Consider the following 8,919-nt stretch of genomic DNA (forward strand, 5'->3'; position numbering starts at 1 on the left):
CTAGATTTATTTTTTGCGTGTATTTATAAATTACCTCGAGGGCCGTATCAAATCGTCTCGCGGGCCGTATACGGCCCGGGGGCCGGAGGTTCCCCACCCCTGCCATAGACGCTTGGTGCGGTTCATTTGGGTCGGTGTGAACACAATCCGAGACCTCTTAAGTGAACTAAACAACCGGACTCTGGTTCGCTAAAATAGGTGGTCTCGGAGCGCTTGCTTGCAAACTGGTTAATTGCTGGTGTGAACGCAGTCCGCACCAAAACATAGGAAGCGTAGTATTTAAGTGTCACAAGAACGCGGATATCTTCAAAATCAAGACATCCGCGGTTGTTTAGTTAAAGAGTGAAGCAGAATGAAGTGTTGAACAGTGTCGTGTAAAGTAAAAATTCTACTTTGTTGACACCACATGAATGCAGCACATGTTCCCTGTTACCCAATGTTAATGTATACACACCCTCGATCTGCTCTAAAATCTACAGCTTTCTTCCTCAGCCTATGATATAATCTACCACCAAGTTTCTAGAAAATTGTGTCAGCAGTTTATCCTGAATCCTGCTGACTGGCAAACCAAATTTGTAGAGATAATTATACAACAATTAAAAAAGGCAAGAATTTACAAAGCATGACATTTTTCAGAAGCGTAAACCAGCAATTACTTGTGTGATTACTTCCTTGATAAATGAGTTAAATTATGACAAATTGTCAGCGTATTTCGGATTGAACAAAGTAATGTAATCATCAGCTTTCAACACTAACCCCCTCCACTGAATGTAATATTTGCAGATAGATAGATAGATAGACACATACGGACCAAGAGATGACAGTTATTACCGGTTTATGTAAATGCTGGGATAAAGTACAAGGCAAGCAAGTGATTAATTTCTCATTTGGCCCACAGGCGTTCATTTCCAAAGGCTTTCTGGGCTCGTTATCATGACAGAGATGCTAAGTAGTTCTGTCATTTGTGCGTCAGACCTTTACTGACCCTTGACCAGGTTTCATCAAACAGCTGACAGACCACTAAATAAAAGCTGACCTGTGAATATTGTATGTTTGATTCTTCATAACGATTCATCCAGAATAGATAACCAGGTGAAATGTAGTGTCGCCATACAACAGTGTTGATGTGCTGATGAAACACGTCATATCAATTTATAAAATGAACACGTCTCCCTCTCAAGTCTTCATTATAGTGAGAATAAGCCAAGCACTTTCTGTCTATCACACCATAAAAACACATGTTTACGTTTCATGTTAATCACTCGCCTGAAAGCTGAGCAAGCAGTGGGACTAACATGTCTATTCATCTGTATTATTGTATCTGCACTAAGAAGGCAGATCATGTGAGAAAGGTAGAAGAAAGTTCAGTCTCAGGTTTGGTTTTTCATTAAGTAAACAACTTTTAGTATTAGTATTTTCTCCAGAAGGTATAATAATATCTTCAGCACAGGAAGTGATAATATATAATGTAGTGATTTCCTGCTTTACAAGCTTGGCACTAAAACTACAGATCCTGGGCGCACAGAGTTTGTGTTGGTGGAGAACGACTTGTGGATGCTACAGTGGCTAAATATAAAGAAACCTGGCCGTCATGTGTCAGAAACCCAACATTTTAACGCTTTCATGAATGAATTAAGCGACATCCGGATTTTGGCTTTAACTCAAACTGCTCAGGAACTTACGAGGGCTAACCCAGACAAACGGACGGGTTTTTTTTCCTACCAAACTAGCATTTCTACACATTTTACATCAATAAAATAGTAGCCATAAAATATCTTTTAGCACAACAAGCTAATATAACACTCACATGGGTTTACAAGATGATCAAACTTGATACAAATTCAATAATGAGACAGGCATTGATGAACTTATAAGTAACCGGTCAATACGAATGTACACAAAACCCACATGTGTAACTTGCACTGTAGATTAATAACTCACAATTTTGAATACTTTCAATAATGCTGCCTAAAGAAGCCTAAAGAAGGGATGGGTATTTTAGGAAATTAGCATATTCTCACATTAAATTGTTAAGCGTTCTCTGGTTAATCATCACACCAGTGGTAATGATAACACAAGTGTACCGTGTTTATGCATATCCATTTGTTATTTTCTCACATCTCCTTCCAAACATAATTGAACACGTGGTAATATTATTTGTCCTTACATAGTTAAGAACAAAATGATTCCTAATTGATTAAAATAATCCCTAGTATTCTTCGACCCTTTGGTAACATCACCTGAAGCCAAAGAGAGACCCTTCCAGAGCAGCTTTCTGCTTCCAAACACTTAAAGTACACCGTCTTCATTAAACTGTCTGCGCCTACAAGAGAGTCTGGAAGCCGCCTAGCTCCATTTTATTATCCCGTCAGCGCTGAACATCACAAACAAGCTCAAAGATATACCAAGGAGCCCTAAGAGTGACTTCAAACTCACATAAAAAGAAAGAGTATCGCCTTCTGAAACCCAGGATGTTTTCTCCACTTCAATCTGTCCAGCTGGTGTCAACATAAAAAGCGAGGCGAACCATTTAAATTCACCCGACCTGTTGACGGCCGCTTACTCAAGATGTTGACACAAGACAGATACAATCAGTGAAAGCACAAGCCGTGAATCACAGCCAGCGCGGCCTCACCTGACCCCAGGATATTAATGTGCGCTGATTTAATGCGTCCTCCTCGGTTCTGAACGCTGCTTCCTACTCTCCTCTGTGTTCTGGCTGCAAAGAGACGCTTTCATTCACACTGCCAACATGTAGTTTAGACACGAGGGAGTTCCAAGTCCTCTTGTCCAAATAGTAATCAGGAAAATGAATCAGCAGCACTATTGGATTTAGAGGGGTTTTTACTCCTGTTGGTCTCAATACTGTACTAAAGTAACCCTTGGCTCAGAAACTCTTCTTCTGTAACTGCTTGCAAAACGTGTAGTGTAATTGCTTTCTGATTTAAAATAAGAACGACAACAATAGAATTTCATGAGACTGAAAATATGTTGTTATATTCTTCTGCCCTGTATTTTAACTCAAGTACTTTTATGTTCAAAGCAACGACTTCTTTGATCAGTATGTGGTTCTGGAAACTTGTAGACGTTAAAACTTCTTCGTTGTAAACTACGCTATCTATTGAGCTAACGCGCTAGCCCGTGAGTACCGATTCCCTAGCTTTCTTTATTCCTCATGGTAATTTGTTCCAAGAATTGTACATTGTTTTAATAAGGAAGATATCAAAAAAGAGGGATAAAGGACTAGGAGGCTTGCTAACTGGATTTTAGGCTCAAAGGAACCTGCTATCGGCTTTAAAAGAACAAAACAAAAAAAACAACAACAGCTGAGAGACAGTGGGGAAAAACAGCGTCTAGAATCAGCGTTTAATCAGGAAAATACTGGATATTATGTCTTTGGTGGGCTGTGGTTGAACAATGTTACCAGCTTGCCAGGACCTACTTTAAACCCCTTAAAGAACGACACTATGAAGACTGCTTGCTGATAGTGAACGGTGCAAATGTGCATGTCAAAGTCAAAGAAAGTCACAACTGATGCAAATTCTGCCCATCTCTCTTTTACAAATTAATTGATTTGAGACAGAAATTGTACTGGTTTAAAATGTATGGTGTGGTCAGGACTTCAATAGTGCTGCGGGATGAAAGACCTCCTACTCAATTTACTTCAATCAGACCTATGTATTGAAACATTAGAAGTACTAAGGGGTGTCCGGTAAATAAATTAAACATGACTCAATTTTGATACAACAAAAAGCACCGTCAGTGACTCACACCTCACACTGCAGGGGGATACGTGAGTGTTGGTGTGAAAACTTAAAAGGTAGGGTAGGTAAGAATGGAGAAACCAGCTCGAGTGCGCTAGAATTTGAAAGTACGCAGCCGGGAAAAATCTGCCCCTTCCTTACAGAGTAGGGCTGACGATTAATCGATTTTAAATTGAAATCGTGATTTTTTTTTCTTTTCTTGTGTGTCAGTCATCCACACCAATCAGAAGTGCTGTGCTCCACATGTACCAGCCATTGTGAACCAATCAGAAGTGGCCCATGATAGAAGGTGATGGACAGATTGATCAAGTCACCTACCAAGTATTTTTTAAAGTGCCTGCCCTTTCCAAATGGCTTCCAGTGGAGCTTTCCTAGATGGTTTGGTGAAACCATCTGAGTCAGGTTAGTAATGCTCCATCACATGTTTCTATTACAGGGTGAATCTTAAACTGAAGCTTGACTTTAAAGCAACCCAACGGAAGTTTCATGTAAGTTTAGTTCTTTCAGTTTAAGATTCACCCTGTAATAGAAACATGTGATGGAGCATTACTAANACGAACGCGCACATGACCAATGAGGGCACGAGATAAGTTTATGCACAGATGGAAGGCTGACAGGCAGGTAGGCCATCCAGTTACTTTAGCCGGGCCGGCTCAGATGATTGGTCGTGCTTTTTACAGCGCCACGGCTTCCACAGATGAGATTTGTTATGGATTTATTGTCAAAGCATTTAACGTATTCATTGCTATCGGGGTGTTAAGAGCATTCCATGGAATATAACAAAGTGTTTCTGAAGTGAATGACCTACCCCACCTTTAAGTTGAAGTTGTCTTTTCCAGGACTTTTTTGGTGTCCTCCGTGACAGGGTCTTGAAACCAAAACGGCACACGTAGGGGACTTTAACCCCAATACACGTAGGGGACTTTAACCCTAAAAATAAGAAGCCTGAATATATCAATTATGGCATTTAAAAACAGTCATTAAAGAGCCAAGATACCTATGTACCCCTGATGTCCATGCATTATTACATATTATTATTGTTATTGTTATTATTATTATTATTATTATTACATGTGTTGTATATAATGTTTGATGTACATATATTTAGTTGAATGCATGGAAAATAAGATTAGTTAGCTGTAAGTACATTTTTATTTACTTTAAATGTGATGGATTTGATACAGATATATAATTCACATTCAAAAGAAGAAATGGATAATATTATCTTTGTATTTATGTATCTATTTTTGTTTACTCTGTATATTTTGATTTGATTTATTTCGAATGTGTAAAACAATAATACAACAAAATAATAATAATAAGGAAATGAAACAAGAAAATTATTATACTATACAAACTTAAGTGTCGAACTGATAAACAAAAACATTACTGACTCTAAATTATATAAACAAATGAAATATATGTACCTTTGTACCCCGGATGTCTGTGTTTTGTGTGTATTTAAGGTTTGATGTAGGCTACATATATATTTTCTTAAATAAAGGATATAGATAATAAAATCCCTTGCACTCATCAACAACACCCCCCCTTCCCCCTCCACCACCTCCGGCTTTGCTTCTGCGCATGCGCACCACTCCACCACTGAGTGCTGTTCGGCCTGTTCCGCGGCCGCTCGGTCATTTTCGCCTCTTTGTTGTACTGATAGTGGATTTAACTCGGATTCAACCCAATATCCAGCGGACCGTGCTGCTCCCAAACAGGTTAGTTCTTCTTACTGTTCTGGTTCTGTCCATAGTCCGGTCCTCAGTGGGTCTGAAACTGGCTTACGGTCCCGGTTTGTGCCCCCCCACCTCCTCATTTTTCGCATGTCTCTTTCCGCCTGGTGCTATACGTGTTGTTTTATGTGTCTATGGGCTGGTGTATGGCGGCGCCGGGCCCTGCAGTTGCACATAGGGGATGGGGCTGTTTGAAGAGGGGGAAACCGTGCACGTGAAGCCGGGTTTAACGCTAGGAGAGCCGGGGTGCACACGGTTATCCGGCCCGGGGAAGAGGCTCAATCCCCGCCTCTCTCCCTGCCTGTCTCGGCATGTTTAAATGCAACATTGTTTCTCTCACCAATTCTTCCCCATGGTCCACCATTAAGGCTCTTCCTGCTGCCGTCCAAAGTTCAGTGTGTGTGTTTGTGTGTTACTGTGTGTGTGTTACTGTGTGTGTGTGTGCAACATCTTCATGAGGTTGAGATTAAATCAAGACAACAGAAAGTTGGTGCATTTTTTTCTTCTTCAGGGTGGATGTCTCCCCTCGCCAGACTGCTGCTGCAGCGAGGAGCCTGTGTGACATTGTGGTGGGGGGGAAGACATGCATAGAGCAGCCAACAAGTCTGTGCAGTTATTTGGGGGGGTGGGTTAGAGAAGATGCATCTGAATGATCTTATCAGGACAGAACCAGGGTTCAGATTCAGGGGTTTCCTCAACTTTTGCAACACTGGAAGCGTGACTGGGGTGGTTAGCAGGTCAAAAGATGTAGGGGTCCTAGGTTTAAGCCAGGTTTAAACCTAGGACCCCTACATCTTTTGTGGGGGTAGAAGAATTAGCTTATGTCTCCACATGTTACTTATTAGATACTTTATCAGCACCAGGGTTTAAATTCTGGGGTTACCTCAACTTTTGCAACACATGGCCGGTGTGATTAGCAGGTCAGAAGATGGAGGTGTCTTAGGTTTAAACCGGGCTTAATGGGGGGTGTCTATTTATAAGCATTGTGGCAACACTTAAACAATCTCTTATTAAGTCCTTTATGTGTAACTGAGTCCCTTTACTTGACACTAAAAGGCTGTAACTAAGGAAACTTGTCTCTGTGCTCGTGTTAGTGAGTTTGAATAAGAGCAGGATAGTCTATTGAACCGTTTTGTGAGAAAAACCCACAATCAAAATACATTTTTCTTTCTTTTCTTACATTTTGTTATGGATGCTGGATCCTTAAATTGTCTTAAAACACACTGGCACTTTTTCTCACATGTCCCCATTCTCCTCTGACTTGTCTTTCTTCATAGATACTGACGTTTTTCTGCTAAAACACACATTTCTATTGGAAATATTCTGGCTGCGGTGATAGAAGGTCAAAAGATAAAGGGGCCTTGCGTTTAAACCTGGCTTAATGGGGGGTGTCTATTTATAAGCATTGTGGCTACACTGTCAAATCTGTCATTGAGTAATTTATGTGTATTTGAGTCCCTTTTTACTTTGACACAGTTGTCACATTGATCTGCTGGAGAAGGCATTTCTCTGTGCTCATGGCAGTGAGTTCGAACAAGAGCAGGATTTTTGTGATGTGATAAGAAAAGCCTCCAATGCACAAACAGAGAAAAAACACCCTGGGCGTCAAAGTTTTGAAATGAAAAACATTTGCACAACCACAGATCTCGGACTCAATGAGGCATGAGGTGTAATTTGAAGAGTTTTTATCCGGGCTATTGAACCGTTCGGTAAAAAAAAAAAACCATATATATATATTCTTTTCTCACGTTTTCACTTTTTATTAGGAATGCTAGACCTCTTGGCACTTTTTCACACATGTCCACATTCTCACCCGTCTTTCTTCACATACGGACACATTGCTATTGGAAATACACCTTTTATTCCAAACGCTTATAGGACAGACATTATTTGATATGCTGAATAGCTTTCATTTCAAGGTGTAGTTGAGACTTGCTTAACATTTTAATACCGTCTCTTGAATCGCTGATGTATTAACTCTGACGTGTAACCTCCTCGCTGTCTGATATCTTTGACTTTTCAACCAAATGAAGAGCATAAAACCGATGCATGACTGCACTCTTAGCCACAGACCTTCACAGTGAGCAGGAGAATGTAAGAAGAGTTCAAGCTAATACAGACTATTGACATTAAGGCCGCCTCAGGCACGTTGGCAGCATCGAACAGGAGTGTTGAAAGTAACCGAAGAAAATACGAAGCTCCAGAACCTGAATATCCTGCTAATCAGTTTAGGCTTTTCAAAGTGTGTAATTGTTTTTTGTGAGCTTCAATCGCCTCAAATCCTGCAACACGCTGCTACTAAGCTACACCCAGCGTGCTTGTGTTTTAACAGCGGAGCGACTCTGAGGCTTTACACCATCACAGAGGAGGGAGATCTGAGTCTAGCTTTCTTCTTTTGATTATGCTTTTTATTTTGGTTTTCTTTTGTAAAAGTGTACCAGCTTGACACCAGAATCTAAATCTTTAGAGCATGAATGAGAAGTGAGAGGACGCTCCTGTCTGCCACAGCCGATGTAAACATCTGGACCGTTTTGTTTGTATGATAAGATGCCCCCTCTCATACCTGTAAGCTAAAAGAACGGCAAGCAAAAAATAATCTCTTACTTTTGGGATTAATTTGTGGGGCATTTATTTTTTGACTGACAAATCCACACATTTAAAGACATCCCCGTGGACTTTGAGCAACAAGGATGGACATTTTTCCAATTTGTCTGACATTTCTAACGATAAATCCAGAAAAGAATGGCGATATGAATCGATAATGAACCTTTTGTTGCGACTTTAAAGCTAACCCTGATCTTGCTGCGCTCCATTCGAAGCCCCCTGAAGGACCTCCCTGCCCTGAATGATGGTTCTTGGCCAGCTGAATGTAACTTGGCTCGTGCTGAACAGATCACATATGATATGGCTGCTGCGTAACACTGCACACACTGGCCAGGCATGTCAGGTTTCTGCTGACTTTGCGGGGAAGCCCTAATTGACCTGCAGCTTTTTTTACTGCACAGCTGACCTCTGACCTGGAATTAAAGAACATTTCATTAGTTTTTTTTTTTATGCTACGTCAAGATTTATTGTGGATAATGTCCACACATTAGGAAAAAGGACATTTATTTTGACCTATTATCTCAAAACCTGTCAACACGCTCTGTTAATGGTCCCACTGGGCAGCAGGGATATGGCCTCTATAGGGCGAGAACTGCTTGATAATAAAAAAAATTGTGATTCGAAACTCTGGAAAGATGCATTAGTCTTTTTCTTGTGGCAGGAAATGATCGCAGGGAGCTCTGTAAATTAGCTACTGAGAATCCCTCCGACAAATCACGCTGCAGTTTAAGGAAGCTTTTTAAATCCTCAGCACTGGAGGCTCAGTTTCTCTTCCTCAACACAGTTTCTTTGAGCATTTTGTAAGAAGTGAGAAA

This window comes from Notothenia coriiceps, unplaced genomic scaffold, assembly GCF_000735185.1.
Source record: "Notothenia coriiceps isolate Sejong01 unplaced genomic scaffold, NC01 NC01_scaffold00007137, whole genome shotgun sequence".
NCBI classification, from domain to species: domain Eukaryota; kingdom Metazoa; phylum Chordata; class Actinopteri; order Perciformes; family Nototheniidae; genus Notothenia; species Notothenia coriiceps.